At 43.2% G+C, this 20,527-nt stretch overlaps 1 long non-coding RNA gene across 1 annotated transcript in view; it reads right to left on the bottom strand.

Moving 5' to 3' along the window:
• LOC140482393 (uncharacterized) overlaps positions 1 to 13,845 on the bottom strand; it is a 77,650-nt gene extending 63,805 nt beyond the window's left edge. Inside the window, exons 1-2 of the long non-coding RNA XR_011961720.1 lie at positions 13,664 to 13,845; positions 4,897 to 4,957 (exon numbers count right to left, since the gene is read on the bottom strand). This is a non-coding gene — a long non-coding RNA (uncharacterized lncRNA). The remainder of the gene's footprint in view (positions 1 to 4,896; positions 4,958 to 13,663) is intronic.
• Between the last annotated feature and the right edge of the window lie 6,682 nt (positions 13,846 to 20,527).

Here is a 20,527-nt window from a genome sequence, read left to right as displayed (position 1 = left end):
CGATAATACCACTAGGTCATTGCGTTTTCATTGCTTATGCTCCTATTGGTCACCTAGTTTAAAATAACTGTCCCTCAGTCTTAACATGACAGCCAGCACTGGTCTCTTAATGTCCAAACTGGGGGAAACAGGTGAGTGACTGGTCCCTCAAAATGTGAGCTTCTGACCCTCACTTAAACTTACAGCAGGATCATGAAGCCCACATGGAAAGTCCTGACTTTTATTTCAACCTCTGCACTTCCCTTTCCTTCTGGCAGTTGTTTTCTTCTTGCAATTATTTCAAATTTCACCACAAATTGGACTTTTTTCAGCAGAGTTCCTCTCCAAGCCTGAATTGTGTCAACATTCCAAATTGGCACCTTGGCAATTGCCCTACCTTTCGTGATCCAGAACAAAACCTTGGCATTCCATCAACAACATCAATGCATGTGCGAAATGGCACATGGTGCCAGACGTTGGGTAATACCAAAACAAATAATGACATTGTTATATCCAGCTCCAACACAGGACCTTTATCAGAACCTAATTCCGTTCCACTGGTGAAACTATACTCCCTCTTCGGAGGAGAATAAGGAATGCAAAGGTTAACAATTTCGTTATCTTACAAACCTTTAACTGGCAAGAAATGTCCTTCCATAACAAAGAACAGAATGAAAATTTGCATCACGCTCTCTCTATAAACGTGATTGGCAGACATGTGTCTGGAAAAGTCCCAACTCAGTAAAAGAACTGAATAAACAACCTGCTACGTGAGCTACCACAAATATCCTGTCCGGTAGAAACACAAGTTGTGATGTATCAGTGTGTTGAGGTGAATTGCTAAATTCATCTTAAAAGATAGAGATCAAAAACAAAATGTAAATGCATAGCTGCACTATTAAGAGAATGAAGGCTGTATATCCCTGAACCAATGTATTTTTGGTAACTGCAGCTTCAGGCAAGTTAAATAGAGTCATTGAGTCATAAAGATGTACTGCACAGAAACATAACCTTTGGTTCAACTCGTCCATGTCGACCAGATATCCTAACCGAAACTATGCCCGCTTGCCAGCATTTGATTCTTAGCTGTACAAACTCTTCCTATTCATATATCATCCAGGTGCCTTCTAAATGCTGTAATTGTACTAGCCTCCACCAGTTCCTCTGGTAGCTCATTCCATACACGCACCACCCTCTGCGTGAAAAGGTTGCCCCTTAAGTCCATTTTATATCTTTCCCCTCTCATCTTAAATCTATGCCCTCTAGTTCTGGACTCCCCCACCCCAGGGAAAAGACTTTGTCTATTTATCCTATCCATGTCCCTCATGATTTTATAAATCTCTCTAAGGTCACCCCTCAGCCTCTTGACACTCCAGGGAAAACAGTCCCAGCCTGTTCAGCCTCTCCCTATAGCTCAAATCCTCCAGCCCTGGCAACATGCTTGTAAATCTTTTCTGAATCCTTTCAATTATCACAACATCTTTTCGATAGGAAGGAGACTAGAATTGCATACAGTATTCCAAAACTGGCCTAACCAATGTCCTGTTCAGCCGCAACATGACCTCCCAACTCCTGTACTCAATACTCTGACCAACTTTACTTTTTTATTAAAAATTGAAAATACTTGATAAAAACAAATGGTTTGGAATATGTTTCAAGCCCTCCGATTCTTGATAAAGAAGACAGCTTAATGTATCAGGTACTGCTTCTTCATGTGGTACCTAAGCAATTAACATTTTTGACTCTTGTGTTGATGGATCAGTTTTGTGCATTTTGGAGTTTCTATTTTTATGTCAGATTTATACTATTTCTTTTAACTAACAATTGATGTCATACTCAATTGTTTTGTGCTTGTTTATATGTGTCTGTTTACTATTGATTCTCACTATACTTGATTTATTAAGCTTAGGTGTGGATTCCATAGAAACATAAACAAACTGCAAAACAAAATTAAACAAACAAATGGCAGCACAGTGGCTCACAGCACCAGGAACCCAGGTTCAATTCCACTCTCAGGTGACTGCCTGTACAGGGTTTGCATGTTCTCCCTGTGTCTGTGCAAGTTTCCACTGGATGCTCCAGTTTCGTCCCACAGTCAAGGATGTGCAGGCTAGGTAGATTAGCCATGCTAACTTGCCCATCCTGTTCAAGGATGTGTAGGTTAGGTGTATTACCCACAGGAAATGCAAGGGGACAGGGTCGGAGGATGGGTCTTGGCGGAATGCACTTCAAAGGCTTAGTGTAGACTTGTTGGGTCAAGTGGCATTATCCCACACTATGGAGATACTATGATCTGATAAGATTCAAGATGGCAGGCCACAGATTCAAGATGGCAGTGCAGTGGAGTAACAGAATTGTCTGTGGCGTCTTGCTTGAGGCTCATCCACACCCGCATGCTTTCTTTTCTTTCTTGTTTCTTCTGCTCTTTTTCTTTCATGTTTTTCTTCTGTTTTTATTTTCTTTGTGGCCTTTTGAGGCGGGTTGGTCGGGGAATTCATTATGGCAGCTACAGCGGGCTAGGCATGGAATGGAGGCTCCTCGCAGTAGTTCAAGGCAGTGGCAGACCTGGCTCCTCATGGTGGCAGCAGGGACACCCTCCCGGCATTCAGGTCTGATGGCAGCAGCAAAGCTCCCCCAGCGATCAGAGGCAGCAGTGGCAGTAGTGGACTTTTCAAGATGGCGGTGTCAGCAACCTGCTTCTCGATTGGGAAGGGGCAGCTGAAGCAGGACTCTTGGTGAGACAGTTGTGGGGGCCTGGCCTGACATTGGAGCTAGGGATCCCTGGTTTCAGTTGGCCTAGAGTAGGTACTCCTGGCATTGGCAAGGCAATGGCAGCAGTATGGTATGCCCAGATCTGGGAAGCCTGGCTATCATCAAGGTGGCAGTGGAGCTGGAGACTCCTGGTTGTGGGCGAGTGTGGGTTCAGCACAGGACCCAGCATTGGCATTGACGCGGCAAGGTGGTCTCAGCGATGAAGGGATGGTTCAGTGGCGACTCCAGCTTTAGCAGGCAGTGGAAGAGTAGTGGCAGTGGAGGAGTCATTAATGACCCAGCTCAGGGCTCAGGACTTTCCTTCAGTAATGTCTTTACCACTCTAGTTTAGTTGTCAGAAGTTCCACCTTTTTATCCTTGTTATTCTTAAGCTATTCAAAATGGCACCAGATTGTGGCAACTGTTAAAGCTTTTCACTGTATTTTATTGTATTATTCACTGTAAAATGCAAGTGACAATAAATATTCAAAAGCAGCTGAAGACTAGAGACAGAAGCATAGAATAGACATTTTAAAGATATGTCGAATAAATCGGTTACATGGGAATGGTGGGATCATCTATTGACTGGGAAGCTTTTGCTAATAGCCGAAGAGCTGGTGAGAGACCCACACTGCCTCATCATCTATGGAAAACTTGCTAAGTCTTCTGCCAATCGTGCAGTTCCCAGGACACAGACAGACCTCCTCTGGAGACAGAAGTTCTATGTTTATCTTTGTACAGTAAATCTTTTCTCCATTGCCCTAATATTTCTTTGTAAAATGGATCCCGGAACAATATCCCAAAGTGCAATCTACTGATTAACCTTGGGGGTTATTTCTGATCAATTGAGAGGTTTATATTAATCTCATGTTTAGTTCATAATAATATAAGCCTGTTTGTGATGAGGCGTAATAACTGGGGTCACAATACCAGTCATGTTTATTTAACCACAATGTATAGACACTGAGTTTACCTAGAAATTAAAACATTCATTATTCATGGGAGGAGACACCTGAACTGTCTGTGTTAGCCACAGACTTGCTTACACTCATTTTTAATAGATACATATTCAGTAAACATGAAAGACACAAATAGAAGAAAAACTATCAAACACTGGAAATTTGATCTGAGAGAGGCAAGTTCTACAGAAGAGTTCAATTTACAAATGTAAGATTTCTTTCTCTTTTATATAATCTCTGCTTGGTTTTGTAAGCTAAAATATCAGACCACACAGCTTAAAAAACTATAAGTCTGCTGATATTTAAATATTTGGATTTAAATACACAAATGTAAGCAAACGATCCATGACAGAGGACATTTCGATTCCTGCACAATGTTCCAAATTCTCTCAATATTTTGTCTGAGGTTACTCAGTGACTGAGATTACACACAACTTTTGATGTGTTTGCTTTGTAGTCCTTACATTGCAGTCTCTCTCAGCTGTGAGTTCAGTCTCCACTGGCCTGTGTACTTTGTGAACAATGTCAATCTGCAAAGAATTGGCATGATCGTTGGTGATAAATGGCAGGCACCTGGCAGCCTTTAGTTCTATCATGCAGAAACATCCAGCTCAATAAGGTATTATATCAAGTGGTCCATTTAAGAACCTAAATGTAGATTTATCAAAGCTTGACTTTGCTACTTTGAAATTGCTCCCTGCTTTTAATTCAATAATCTGCTTTCAATTAATCAATTCAATTACGTAACAAGAGAAAAGCTACCATTCATTTAATGTTCAACTCATAAGTGACAAATACAACAGCATGTGATGACAAGTGTGCTGGCTGCTGCCAGAGCTCTTTTAATCCACATAACAAGTTTACAAACTGAGAAACTCATGGTTAAAACAGCATTCAGCTTACTTGACAAATAAACAAAATAGCTGTGTTAGAATCTTACCTAAAAGCTTTCCAGACCCACACTTACATATAATAATTTGCATTTACATAATCTTTCAATTTAACAAAATTTCCTAAAATATTTCCCAGAACAAATTACTTCTGATGCACACTACCTGAACTCTAGGTAAAGGTTAGTGCTGTGTTATGTCATATGTTAACATTTATACTTTTATATGCCATGCTTATGGTATCAGCACAAGTCACCTCAGAGTATAAAGATGTCATACTCTGCCTCACTTTGGATCACCTGAAGCATGTCACTTACCTGAAAGCATACTCCTCTGCTGTTATGTGACATTCTAATATCAGCACAGACACTTCTGTATCTGAGGAATGCAATGATTGTACATAAGATTTAATAATTGTCTGTTAGATTTTTGAATACCCTGATATTCATATAACTGCAAAATACTACAGATACCTGAAACCTAAATTGAAAACAGAAAATTCTGGAAAAACTCAGCAGATCTGGCAACATTTGAGGAAAGAAGAACAGGTCTAATGTTTCAAATCCAATATGATTTTACTTTGGTACTCCACATGAAGTTTGTTGTGTTACAGGAGACAACATAGCCATAACTGCATCAAGTAAAATAGTCTCACACCAGTTAGGTGCAGTACAAATTAAATGACAAGCAAGTTGCTTCCCACTCTGGTCCATCAATATTTTCTCAGTCATGAAGGGCACTTATGTTACATCAGTGTGAAATTTTTACACTCCGCATAGCAATTCTTTTTGCTTTATAAATAGTTTCATTAAATCATGGAATCCTTACAGTGTGGAAGCAGGCCATTTGGCCCATCGAGTCCACGTTGACCATTCAAATAGATTCCCCTACTCACACCCCTACTGTTTCCTTGCATTTCCCAAGACTAATATACCTAACCTACACAACCCTGGACACTACAAGGCTATTTAGCACAGCCAAATTACTTAACTGGTATTTCTTTGGACTGTGGGAGGAAACCAGAGCACCAAGAGGATGTGCAAACTCCACACAGATAGTCACCCAAAGGTGGAATTGAACCCAAGTTCCGGGTGCTGTATGGCAGAAGTGCTAACCACAGAGCCACCATTTGGCAAGTCACAACAACTTTATTCACATTTATTTAGTTGACTGACCTCCACCCATTGACCCCACCCTCTCTCCCACATTGACCCTTAACCACTCTCCCAAGCTTGACCCTACTCTCCCACACTGGACTCCACTCATGCCCACTGCCTGTCCCACTCTTAACTCTACTCACGCACAGTGGGTGTCCCATAATGACTCTCCTGCACTGGACCCCATTTACCCACACTGGACCCCATTCACACAGACTGCAGAGTCGGCTGCAGAGCATTCTAAAAGGGGAGGGTGAACAGCCAGTTGTCTTGGTGCATATAGGCACCAACGATATAAGTAGAAAATGAGATGAGGTCCTGAAAGAAGAATTCAGGGAGCTAGGAGAGAAGTTAAAGAGGAGGACCTCAAAGGTAGTGATCTCGGGATTACTAACAGTGCCATGTGCTGGCCAGGGTAGAAATAAAAAAATAGGCAGGATGAGCACGTGGCTTGAGAGATGGTGTAGGAGGGATGGGTTCAGATTTGTTGGACATTGGGACCTATTCTGGGGAAGGTGGGGCTATTACAAAATGGTGGGTCTACATCTGAGCCAGACTGGAACCAATGTCGTTGGGGGAGTTTTTGCTACTGCTATTGAAGAGGTTTTAAACTAATATGGCATGGGGCCAGGAACCAGAAGAGAAAACAAGTAGGCAGCGAGGTGGAGACTGGAGAATGTAAGAATTGTGAAGATAGCATTAATAAAGAAAAGAGTAGGCAGAGAGCAGATGAGCGCAAAAAACACTGTTGGCATGAAATGCATCTACTTTAATGCAAGGAGTATAATGTGTAAGGCAGATGAACTTAGGGCTTGGATTGGTGCCTGGGAGTATGATGTTATTGCAATCACAGAGACTTGGTTGAAGGAAGGGCATGATGATTGGCAATTAAATGTTCCAGGATATAGACGCTTCAGACAGAACAGGGAGGGAAGTAAAAGGGGGGGTGGAGTTGCATTGCAGGTCAAGGATGATACCATGGCTGTGCTAAAGGAGCACACGATAGAGGTCTTGAGTAGTGAGGCAATACGGGCAGAGCTGAGAAATAAGAAGGATGCAGTTACATTGTTGGGGCTGTATTACAGGCCTCCCAACAGTGAGCGTGAGGTAGAAGAACAAATAGGCAAACAGATTATGGAAAGATATAGAGGCAAAAGGGTAGTGGTGATGGAAGATTTTATTTTTCCCAACATTGACTGGGATACACTTAATGTCAGAGGCCTGGATGGGATAGAATTTGTAAGAGGCGTCCAGGAGAGTTTTCTAGAGCAGTTTGTCAATAGTCCAACAAGGGAAGGGGCCATATTGGACCTGGTACTGGGGAATGAGCCAAGCCAGCTGGTAGAAGTGGTTGTGGGGGATTTCTTTGGGAACAGTAACCACAATTCTGTAAGTTTTAGAACACTTGTAGATAAAGAAGAGAGTGGTCCTAAGGGAAGAGTACTAAACTGGGCCAAGGCCAATTATATCAAAATTAGGGGGGAGCTCGGTAATGTGGATTGGACATAGCTATTTGAAGAGAAGTCCACATTTGAGATGTGGGAGGCTTTCAAAGTTAGGTTAAAGATAGTACAGGATAGGCATGTCCCATTGAAAGCAAAGACAATAGACAATAGGTGCAGGAGTAGGCTATTCTGCCCTTCGAGCCTGCACCACCATTCAATATGATCATGGCTAATCATCCTTAATCAGTATCCTGTTCCTGCCTTATCTCCATAACCCTTGATTCCACAATCCTTGAGAGCTCTATCCAACTCTTTCTTGAATGAATCCAGAGACTGGGCCTCCACTGCCCTTTGGGCAGAGTATTCCACACAGCCACCACTCTCTGGGTGAAGAAGTTTCTCCTCATCTCTGTCCTAAATGGTCTACCCTGTATTTTTAAGCTGTGTCCTCTGGTTCGGCACTCACCCATCAGCGGAAACATGTTTCCTGCCTCCAGAGTGTCCAATCCTTTAATAATCTTATATGTCTCAATCAGATCCCCTCTCAGTCTTCTAAACTCAAGGGTATACAAGCACAGTCGCTCCAGTCTTTCAGTGTAAGGTAATCCCACCATTCCAGGAATTGACCTCGTGAACCTACGCTGCACTCCCTCAATAGCCAGAATGTCTTTCCTCAAATTTGGAGACCAGAACTGCACACAGGTGTGGTCTCACCAGGGCCCTGTACAGCTGCAGAAGAACTTCATTGCTTCTATACTCAAGCCCTCTTGTTATGAAGGCCAGCATGCTATTATCCTTCTTCACTACCTGCTGTACCTGCATGCTTACCTTCATTGACTGGTGTACAAGAACACCCAGATCCCTTTGTATTGCTCCTTTACCTAAATTGATTCCATTTAGTAGTAATCTACCTTCCTGTTCTTCCTGTTCCTGTTCCTGTTCGAGATTTATCCACATTAAATTGCATCTGCCATGCATCTGACCACTCACCTAACCTGTCCAGGTCACCCTGTAATCTCCTAACATCCTCCTCACATTTCACCCTATCACCAGCTTAGTATCATCAGCAATTTTGCTAATGTTATTACTAACACCATCTTCTATATCATGAACATATATTGTAAAAAGCTGCGGTCCCAGTACTGATCCCTGCGGTACCCCACTGGTCACTGCCTGCCATTCCGAAATGGAGCCGTTTATCACTACTCTTTGTTTCCTATCAGCCAACCAACTTTCAATCCAAGTTAGTACTTTGTCCCCAATACCATGCTCCCTAATTTTGCTCACTAACCTCCTATGTGGGACTTTATCAAAAGCTTTCTGAAAGTCCAGGTACACTACATCTACTGGATCTCCCTTGTCCATCTTCAGAGTTACATCCTCAAAAAATTCCAGAAGATTAGTCAAGCGTGATTTCCCCTTCATAAATCCATGCTGACTCTGACCTATCCTGTTACTACTATCCAGATGTGTCGTAATTTCATCCTTTATAATAGACTCCAGTATCTTTCCCACCACTGAGGTCAGACTAACTGGTCTATAATTTCCTACTTTCTCTCTCCCACCTTTCTTAAAAAGTGGTATAACATTAGCCACCCTCCAATCCGCAGGAACCGATCCCGAATCTATTGAACTCTGGAAAATAATCACCAACGCATCCACGATTTCTCGAGCCACCTCCTTCAGTACCCTAAGATGTAGACCATCAGGCCCCAGGGACTTATCAACCTTCAGACCTAACAGTCTCTCCAATACCAATTCCTGGCAAATATAAATTCCCTTCAATTCAGGTCCTTCAGTCACTGTTACATCAGGGAGATTGCTTGTGTCTTCCCCAGTGAACACAGATCTGAAGTACCCATTTAATTCTTCTGCCATTTCTTTGTTCCCCATAATATATTCCCCTGTTTCTGTCTTCAAGGGCCCAATTTTAGTCTTAACCATTTTTTTGCCTTTCACATACCTAAAAAAACCTTTACTATCCTCCTTTATATTATTTGCCAGTTTATCGTCGTACCTCATTTTTTCTCTGCATATTTCCTTCTTAGTAATCCTCTGTTGTTCTTTAAAAGCTTCCCAGGCCTCTGTTTTCCCACTGATCTTTGCTATGTTATAATTTTTCTCTTTTAACTTTATATGTTTCTTAACTTCCCTCATCAGCCACGGCCACCCATGCCTCCTCCTAGGATCTTTCTTCCTTTTTGGAATGAACTGATCCTGCAACTTCTGCATTATACACAGAAATATCCGCCATTGTTCCTCCACTGTCATCCCTGCCAAGGTATTGCACCATTGAACTTTGGCCAGCTCCTCCCTCATAGCTCCATAGTTCCCTTTATTCAACAGAAATATTGTCACTTCCGATAGCACCCTCTCCCTCTCAAGTTGCAGATTGAAGCTTATTGTATTCTGGTCACTACTTCCCAATGGCTCCTTCACTTCGAGGTCCCTGACCAATTCTGGTTCGTTACACAATACCAGATCCAGAATTGCCTTCTCCCTGGTAGGCTCCAGCACCAGCTGTTCTAAGAATCCATCTCGGACGCACTCCACAAAATCTCTTTCTTGAGGTCCAATACCATCCTGATTCTCCCAGTCTACCTGCATGTTGAAATCCCCCATAACAACTGTAGTAACATCGTTGTGACAGGCCAATTTCACCTCCTGATTCAACTTACATCCGACATCCAGACTACTGTTTGGGGGCCTGTAGATAACTCCCCAGAGGGTCTTTTTACCTTTAGTATTTCTCAGCTCTATCCACACTGACTCTACATCCCCTGATTCTAGGTCCCCCTGCGCAAGGGACTGAATATCATCCCTTACCAACATGGTCACCCCACCCCCTCTGCCCATCAGTCTGTCCTTACGATAGCACATGTAGCCTTGAATATTCATTTCCCAGGCCCTGTCCACTTGAAGCCACGTCTCAGTTATCCCCACAATATCGTATCTGCCAATTTCCAAAAGAGCCTCAAGCTCATCCATCTTATTTTTAATGCTTCGTGCATATATGTATAGTATTTTTAATTTGTTACCACCTCACCCTTCCCATCAACTCCTAATTCACTCAACCTTCCAGCATGATCCCTTTCTGAGTTTTCTGCCTCATTGATACAGTTGTCTTTCTTGACTTCCCTTGTTCTAACTTTCCCTCCAATTTCCTTCTTAAACATCCAGTTTGTCCCCTCCCCCCACTACTTAGTTTAAATGTAGCTGTGTTGCAGCAGCGTTTATATCTGTCAGGGCCCCAGCTATTTCCTCTCTCTAGTTAGCACCTCTAGCTAGCACCTAGCCAAGCTAGATAGGATAGGAAGGGCAAGATTCATGAACCGTGGATGACAGGAGAAATTGTACAACTAGCCAAGAGGAAAAGGGAAGCATACATAAGGTCTAGGCAGCTAAGAATGGAACGAGCCTTGGAAGAATATCGGAAGAATGGGACAAGTCTTAAACAAGGAATCAAGCTTGCTCAAAGGGGTCATGAAATACCTTTAGCGAGCAGAATTAAGGAGAATCCCAAAGCATTTTATTCTTATATAAGAAGCAAGTGGGTAACTAGAGAAAGGATTGGTCCACTAAAGGATAATGAAGGAAGGCTGTGTGTCAAACCTGAGAGAATGGGTGAGATTCTGAATGATTACTTTACATCAGTGTTTACTGAGGAGTGGAACATGCATGTTGAGATTAGAGATAAAAGTTTGATTAGTCTGGATCACGTTGACATAAGTAGGGAAGATATGTTGGGTAGGCTAAAGGTTATTAAGGTGAACAAGTCCCCAGGACTAGATGGGATCCATCCCAGGTTGCTGATGGAGGTGAGAGAGGAAATAGCTGGGGCCCTGACAGATATCTTTGTGGCATCCTTAAATACAGGTGAGGTGCCGGAGGATTGGAGGGTTGCTCATGTTGTCCCCCTGTACAAGAAGGGTAGTAGGGATATTCCAGGTAACTACAGACCAGTGACCCTGATGCCAGTGGTAGGAAAGTTGCTGGAGAAGGTATTGAGGGATAGGATCTATTTATATTTAGAATAGAATGGGCTTATCAGTGATAGGCAACATGGTTTTGTGCGGGGGAGATCGTGCCTTACCAACTTAATAGAGTTTTTCGAGGAAGTGACCAAGTTGATAGATGAAGGAAGGGCTATTGATATCATATGCATGGACTTTAGTAAGGCGTTTGATAAGGTTCCCCATTGTAGGCTAATGGAGAAAGTGAAGTTATATGGTGTGCAGGGTGTTCTAGCTAGGTGGATAAAGAACTGGTTGAGCAACAGGAGACAGAGAGTAGTAGTTGAAGGGAGTTTCTCGAAATGGAGAAAGGTGACCAATAGTGTTCTACAGGGGTCAGAGTTGGGGCCAATGTTGTTTGTAGTATACTTAAATGATCTGGAAGAGGGCACTGTTGGTATGATCAACAAGTTTGCAGATGACACGAAGATTAGTGGAGTAGCAGAAAGCAGAAGGAATTGTCAGAGTATACAGGAGGATATAGATAGACTGGAGAGTTAGGCGGAAAGGTGGCAGATGGTTTTCAATCCAGACAAATGTGAGTTGATGCATTTAGGCAAGACTAATTCTAGAGTGAATTATACAATGAACAGCAGAGCCTTGGGAAAAGTTGATGAGCAGAGAGATCTGGGAGTGCAGGTCCATTGTACTCTGAAGGTTGCTGCACAGGTGGATAGAGTGGTCAAGAAGGTATACAGTATGCTTGCCTTCATTGGACGGGGTATTGAGTATAAGAGCTGGCAAGTCATGTTAAAATTGTACAAGACACTAGTTCAGCCGCATTTAGAATACTGTGTACAGATCTGGTCGCCACATTACCAAAAGGATGTGCAAGCTTTGGAGAGGGTGCAGAGAAGGTTTACGAGGATGTTGCCTGGTATGGAAGGTGTTAGCTATGAAGAAAGGTTGAGTAGGTTAGGTTTATTTTCATTAGAAAAAGAGAGATTGAGGAGGGACCTGATTGAGGTTTACAAAATCATGAAGGGTATAGACAGGGTGGATAGAGACAAGCTTTTTTCCCAGGATGAAGGATTCAATAACAAGAGGTCACGCTTTCAAGGTGAGAGGTGAAAAGTTTAAGGGGAATACACGTGGCAGGTACTTCACACAGAGAGTGGTGGGCGTTTGGAATGCATTGCCAGCAGAGGTGTTAGAGGCAGGCACGGTACATTCATTTAAGATGTGTCTGGATAAATGCATGAGTAGGTGGGGGTAGTAGAGGGATACAGATGCTTAGGAATTGACCAACAGATTTAGACATTACATTTTGATCGGCTCAGTCTTGGAGGGCCGAAGGCTTGGAGGCTACCCCACACACTGGTTATCCCACACTGGACCCCCAGTCACACATACTGGTTATCCCATACTGGACCCCACTCACAAACATTGGCTGCCCCACACTGGACTGCACTTATACACAGTGGGTCTCCCACGCTGGACCACAATCATCCACACTGGCTCTCCTACACAGGACTCCACTCACACACACTGGACTGCACTCCCCCACGCTGGCTATCCCACACTGGACCCCACTCACCCCCACTGGCTATCCCATAATGGACTCCACTCACACACACTGGCTGTCCCACGCTGGACCCCACTCACACACTGGCTGTCCCACACTGGACCCCACTCACACACACTGGCTGTCCCACACTGGACTGCACTCACACATGGTGGGTCTACCACAATCATCCACACTGGCTCTCCTTCACAGGGCCCCACTCACACACACTGGACTGCACTCTTCCACACTGGCTGTCCTATACTGGGCCCCAATCATCTGCACTGGCTCACCTTTGTGGAATTCTGGCCAATCAGAGCATTCTTGTGGAATAGCCAATCAAGGCTACACAGAAGTTTTTTTTATTCATTTGTGGGATGTGAGTGTTGTTGGTTGGCCAGTATTTATTGACCATCCGTAGCTACCCTTAAGAAGGACATCTTCTCACCCTCAATGGAAGAGCACAAGAATGACAAGGGCTTTTTTGATTCTGCTGCATCAAAAGATGCCACCATATGAGATCGTGCTACCAAATAAATCTATCCCCTGCCCCAACACACCTTTTACCAATAAACAAGTATGAGACAACGAGACTGGGATTAACAGTTAAGTCTAAATTTTCTTATGTAACACATACATTAATTCACTTTGAGTGTTCCTACATAACGCATTCTGAAAGATTTTAATAATATACCCAGTCAGGTTGGTCCACACCACAGCAGTATCACACTGCAATGCTAAATAAAGTTCAATTCACCTATTACTTAGCTGACTGACTTGGAAAGAGAAATGCTTTACTAACACCTTTTTAGATAGAAAATCTACTTTAGCAGCATCACCATCACAGTAATTACAATGAAAGCAAATGCAATCTTTATATTGATCTACAACTGTTAAAAATGGCCAAATGCGTCCTACTGTGCCATAACGTATATGTGGGGAAGGTAAAGTCAACATAGTCTTACCAGACCATAAGGCTGCTCTGTCTAGTACAAGGTTTGTTAGCTGAGTTAGCTAACTGATTTTCCATGTGAATTTCTCGACCAATCAGTGTCCACTTGCCAAATGATCCACTCTCTTCTCTTGCATTATGAAATGTTGTTCCCCTTTACATTAATATTTCTTGCAAATGTCCTAAGAGTGCAAGACAAGAAACTTCCTCAAAACTAGTCTTTTTTTCGTAATTAAACATTGTATTCTGAGTTTTACAAGTACATGTTAGCTGAATGCACCATAATCTGCTGATTGCAAATAGGCAAAGGGAAGTGCTGTTTGATATGATCCACCAGTCATTGGGATGTGCAGCCTACATACTTGGCATCACACCAGTGCTGAAATAGATTTGTCGTGTTATGTGTTATTGTACAGTACATGCTGTTAAATAATATTAGCTCTGACCTTTTATCCCTTGAGAAGGAATCATACTCCTTTGTTGTCTGTCTAATTTGGGAATTAATTTTCAACAGTACTTTTGTAGTGTTTGGAATAATTTATATTCCGCTTTCAAATATTCAGTTGGTAGCACTTGAGTGTTGCTGATGAAAGACAAATTTTATTGAAACATTCATTGTGTAATTATCAAAACAATTTGCAAGAATGTCAATGGAAGGGGAAACCAACATTTAAACTGTCAGAGGAGACAGTGCCAGTAGTTGACAAGAGGTCTCTAATGGGCAGAGGCATTGCCGTGGAGAATACATCAGTTAATGATGGGTGACAAATGTATTAAACCAGACAGTTTGACATAGGGAGTGTTGCTGAACAAAGAGACCTTGGAGTGCAGGTTCATAACTCCTTGAAAGTGGAGTCACAGGTAGATAGGATAGTGAAGAAGGCATTTGGTTTGCTTTCCTTTATTGGTCAGAGTATTGAGTACAGGAGTTGGGAGGTCATGTTGTGGCTGTACAGATCATTGGTTAGGCCACTGTTGGAATATTGCATGCAATTCTGGTCTCCTTCCTATCGGAAAGATGTTGTGAAACGTGAAAGAGTTCAGAAAAGATTTGCAAGGATGTTGCCAGGGTTGGAGGATTTGAGCTATAGGGAGAGGTTGAATAGGCGAGGGCTGTTTTCCCTGGAGCATTGGAGGCTGAGGGGTGACCTTATAGAGGTTTACAAGATTATGAGGAGCATGGATAGGATAAATAGACAAAGTCTTTTCCCTGGGGTGGGGGAGTCCAGAACTAGGGGGCATAGGTTTAAGGTGAAAGGGGAAAAATATAAAAGAAACCTAAGGGGCAACTTTTGCATGCAGAAGGTTGTGCTGTGTATGAAATGAGTTGCCAGAAGAAGTGGTGGAGGTTAGTACAATTGCAGCATTTGGATGGGTATATGAATAGGAAGGGTTTGGAGGGATATGGGCCAGGTGCTGGCAGGTGGGACTAGATTGGGTTGGAATATCTGGTTGGCATGGATGAGTTGGAGTGAAGGGTCTGTTTCCATGCTGTACATCTTTATGACTCTAATTGTACAAGGAATTGCCCTGAGGGATGAGCCAGTGAATGGCTGTAACCTATTTTGTTGAGTTGAAACAAGCACAGTATGTGTCCATGTCCTCTCTGCCTACAAAACACAGGTCCATGTGTATTAATGTATGCAGCTTCCAATGCACCAGACAGTGAGCTGAACTGAAAGGCTTAAATTTGTGTAATTCTTTGCACATTCAGTAATATTGAGCAGACGTATCAGCATCGTAATGCATGAAAGACATACCTTTCAGATATTATGCATGATCTCTGCTGGATTACAACGTGGTGAAATGTTGCCTTGTGATTCCCTCACTAATGCAATTGGTCAACACATTAAAAGCTTCCAAATTGTTGAAAGATATGCCCGTTGCCAATTTTATCAAGACAATGACCTGATTTCAATTTTTGCTGTGTGGAATAGTTTAAAGCAATGTGAGATGCATGAACATTAATGAAATATTGATTAAAACTTCACACGGGGTCTTTGAGACTCCATAGGAGATGTTGAGGAAACACTATGCTCAAGTGGAGTACTTTTCCAATAACTTCCTGATGCATCACAGCATCTGTAGTTCAGTCTCCAGTTCATAAAATCTGACAGAAAGCTGCATGAATTTCACACACTTACTGAAGATGTAGTTGCTATGAATCAGAATCAAGGAGATCCCATACATTATAGCCTTGACACATCATCATAACTACCATAGTTTTAATTATTTATTTATGTTACTCATTTACTGATGTTGTCTTGTACATAGATTTTAAAATTTTACCATCAATTTGTAAATTATGTCAAAAATTAATAATAGAAAACACCTTAACCACTTATCAAAGACTGACGAATCACTTAGCTCCTTTCTCTGCGGGATCACAAGAATAAATTCTCCAATTAATCTTGTCTTGTTTCTAACTGAAATTTTTTGCCAAAATATACTTTATTTGTAAAAAACATCCATAAGTACATGCAGAAATATAAAATCATGAGGGGCATGGATAGGGTAAACAGACAAGGTCTTTTCACTGGGATGAGGGAGTCGAGAACTAGAGGGTATAGGTTTAGGGTGAGAGGGGAAACATTTAAAAGAGACCTAAGGGGCAACGTTTTCACGCAGAGGGTGGTGGGATATGGAATGAGCTGCTACAGGAAGTGGTGGAGGCTGGTACAATTATAACATTTAAAAGGCATCTGGATGGGTATATGAATAGGAAGGGTTTAGAGGATTATGGGCCTAATGCTGGCAAATGAGACTAGATTAGGTTAGGATATCTGGTCGGCAAGAACTAGTTGGACTGAAGGGTCTACTTCCACACTGTATAGCTCTATGACTCTATGACTCTAAAAAGGCCTAAAATAATTCTCTATAGCCATTGCAGAGAAAGCACAAACTTCAGAACTCCCAAGCAGGAAACTATTTACATTCATTCTGAGGCATTTAGGGGGCCTGAGAACTGAATGGGCTCTCATTATACTTTGGCAGAAATACTTTAGATTGTGGTCTTTCCCCACTGTCCCTTACCAGCAGCTGCCCAAAACTTTAGTTCATCCCTCAGCACATAATCCTGAAGTTCGGAATATGCCAGTTTGTCGAAGTCAGAAGGAGGTGTGTAACAGTTCCCCCCCCACCCCCCCACCCCCACTCCACCCCCGCAGCCACATTAAGGGCAGTGCACAGAAGCAGAGAAAAATTCGGAGTGCATGAAGGATCTTGGAGCATGTTGGAAAGTTCTGGCAATGGGGCATTCTGCCAAATGACTTTGATGGTCTTTTCAAGGAACCACCAGAAAGAATCCTCCCTCTCCTTTTCTTGCAGGGTCGTGTAGATGCTATGTGCAGACTACTGCCCAATGGACTTGTCGTCACAGGTGTTTTTCTTTTGCACACTTTTCTGCAAGGAACAGGTAACATGGAACGGTCCAACAACTTGGGGCATTGCACGACAATAAAATCAGACCCATCCTTCTCAATACCAGAGACAGGTAAAATCTAGAATGTGGTGATACTTGGTGTTTGTATACTAAACGTGTATGTACACCCCCAAAGGTGTCCATCAAGATGAGGGCAGTGTTGGGTACTTTCTTCCATCCCTAATCCAGAGTTTTGTACATGGTGTCCCTTGCACATGGACTAGCTTTGACCTTCAGGTGAAATGGAAGATGGCTTGAGTGACTGTAGTAGAGCAGGTTCAGGGAATAGACCAAACCCATGCCACATATAACGACAGAGAGTACCTCACTCTTGATGACAAGATTTTTACCTGCAATGGAGAGGAAGCAGTGCTCCCTAAAACCCTGCCGTGGACATGGAGATCCTGGGCCTCCTTCACCGCCGCTCCCTCACCACCCGACGCCTGGAGGAAGAACGCCTCATCTTCCGCCTCGGAACACTTCAACCCCAGGGCATCAATATGGACTTCAACAGCTTCCTCATTTCCCCTTCCCCCACCTCATCCTAGTTTCAAACTTCCAGCTCAGTTACTGTCTCCTTGACTTGTCCGACCTGCCTATCTTCTTTTCCACCTATCCACTCCACCCTCTCCTCCTTGACCTATCACCTTCATCTCCTCCCCCACTCACCCATTGTACTCTATGCTACTCTCTCCCCACCCCCACCCTCCTCTAGCTTATCTCTCCATGCTTCAGGCTCACTGCCTTTATTCCTGATGAAGGGCTTTTGCCCGAAACGTTGATTTCGCCGCTCGTTGGATGCTGCCTGAACTGCTGTGCTCTTCCAGCACCACTAATCCAGTAGTCCCTAAAACCCAGTCCTGCCTCACGTTGGTGGTATGGTCCACCCAAGTTTTTATGCATTCCCCAACCCCCCTCCGAATCATATTCTCAGCAACTTCAGGAAATTTGTCCTGATGGTGAAGGGGATAAAGGATCGAATCGCCGAGATCCCAATGAACATGTCCCCTGTCTTACCTCAATTTACCCTGGCTCCCGAGGTCAGTTTGCACTGGTTGAAGATGTCCATGAATCTGTGCACTGAGCAGAAAACAGCGACATCATTCATGTACAGGGAGACTTTACCTTCAGGCCTCTGCTGCCTGGGATAGTCACCCCTCTCAGGCTCATATCCTTTAGGAAAAGGCCCTTTACAACATGTAACCAAGGCAGGATTAAGTGGGTGACCCTATCTGACTCCAGATCTGATCTGGAAGCTTTCTGATTCCCACTCATTGATTGAGACTGCACCACTGATGTCGGTGCAAAGTAGTCAGAACCAATTGCAGTGGAAACAGGCTCTTCGGCCCAACACGTCCACACCAACCCTCCGAAGAGTAACCCACCAGACCCATTTCCCTCTGACTAAGGCACCTAACCTATGGGCAATTTAGCATGGCCAAATCATCTAACCTGCATTACTTTGGACCATGGGAGGAAACCGGAGCACCCAGAGGAAATCCACGCAGACACAGGGAGAATGTGCAAACTCCACACAGACAGTCGCCCGAGGCTGGAATCAAACCTGGGACCCTGGTGCTGTGAGGCAGCAGTGCTAACCACTGAGCCACCGTGTTTTACAACACTCCAGAAGTTACATTAAAATATTCCTCGCTAGAGAAATCCTACAGACAGAAGTTTTTCTTTATTATGCAAAAAATACTTTATTCATAAAAAACTCTTTATGTACACACACAGTTAACAGCAGTTTAATTCTGCACAGTTTTTGCATATGAAGAACAAACAAACATTGGAATTTAACTTTCTCTACAGTTGCAACAAGCCCAAAGGTAATTCTTTCTTATGTAAGATGCTATTTACATATATTTGAGGCACAGGAAGGGTCCAATAACTGGGCATCCCTCCATTTAACTAGGTAGAAGGATCTTAAACAGTGGTTTTTCTCCCCTCTGTGCCTTGGCAGCAGCTGCCCCAAGCTTTAATGTATTCTTCAGCACGTAGTCCTGGACCTTGGAATGTGCCAGCCAGCAACTCTCGGTCAAGGTCAATTCTTGACACTGGAAGACCAACAAGTTTCGGGCAGACTAAAACAGCATCTTTCACTGAGCTGCTGGTCCTCCAGGAGCAGTCGATATTTGTCTTGATGTGCATCCTGGGGAACAGACTGTAGAACAGAGTCCTGTGACACGGAGCTGCTCGGAATGAACCTCGACAAACACCACTGCATCTTTCTCCCGAGTTCCTTTGCAACGGTATCCCACAGATAGAAAATATTTTCTACTTGGAGCCCACAGCAATCCCACAGGTTCCTCTTTGCAAGGAAGATCCAATTGACAGGCATACTTTTCTCCACCCTCTTCACAGTCACCCTGACTGTTTTTTGGACACCCTGACCCAGGGCTTCGACACTTGCAGTGGACACTGAATTGACGGGAGGCTGAAGCCAGTGTAAAGATCCACCAATAGCAACTCAGTTCCACCTACGAACCTCAACATTCAATCATGATTCAGAAATGATCTCAAAATCCAGAAAATGACTTGCAACTCAGAACTCACACCTGATCTTAGCCAAAGGGTTCATTTCTTGCCTGCTCCTCTCAGTACTGCTGACCGACTGTATCAAGATCATAATCTTGCTTATTCTTCAAGGTGATGTTGACTGTCTGTCTCAGCATCCACACCTCATCCATTTTTCTTAGTTGTAGTGTCTAATTGGGAGCAGACATGGATTTTATGTAGCAAAAGATTTTTACTTAAAACAAAAGGTTCTGTTTATTGAATTAACTCCACTAGGTTTTAACATCAAATGCTGTGGCACCTACTGACTCCACTTTTATACTTATTGACCACTTTTGCTTCTTATTTTGGTTGTTTGAAGATCCTGTCCTCCTTGATGAAATACAAGCTCCCACAGCATACATTATTATTCACATTTCTTGGATTTCTCGCTAACATTTCCTTTAACTTAAGCTTTTATGTCTCATTAACTGCTCTTCAGGTTCACAGATTACCAATGTAGTACAAGCATGTGGCATTAAACTCAAATATCTCTCTTGTTTTCTCTTTGGTGCAAGTGGTTATACCTTTCATGAACCATTTGTTCCCATTCTTGCTGCAAGCCCCTCCAAAAAGCAATCTTCTTTTGGAAATTGGTTTTACGCTGCCTGTAAGGAGACATGCTGACTCAGTGCTTGGCACTGCTCCCTCCCAGTGCCAGGGACCCAGGTTCAATTCCAGCCTCAGGTACCTGTCTGTGTGGAGTTTGTACATTCTCACTGTGTCTGCGTGAATGCTCCGGTTTCCTCCCACAGTCCAAAGATGTGCAGGTTAGGTGGTTTGGCCATGCCAAATTGCCCCTACAGTCTAAGGATGTGCAGGCTAGGTGAATGAGCCATGGGAAATGTAGGGCTACAGGGGTGGGTCTGGTTGGGATGCCCTTCAGAGGGCCAGTATGGA

The sequence above is a fragment of the Chiloscyllium punctatum genome, chromosome 1 (genome assembly GCF_047496795.1).
Source record: "Chiloscyllium punctatum isolate Juve2018m chromosome 1, sChiPun1.3, whole genome shotgun sequence".
NCBI lineage: Eukaryota > Metazoa > Chordata > Chondrichthyes > Orectolobiformes > Hemiscylliidae > Chiloscyllium > Chiloscyllium punctatum.
Note: the sequence above shows the minus strand (reverse complement) of the source record. Positions and strands in the feature narration are given on the sequence as shown.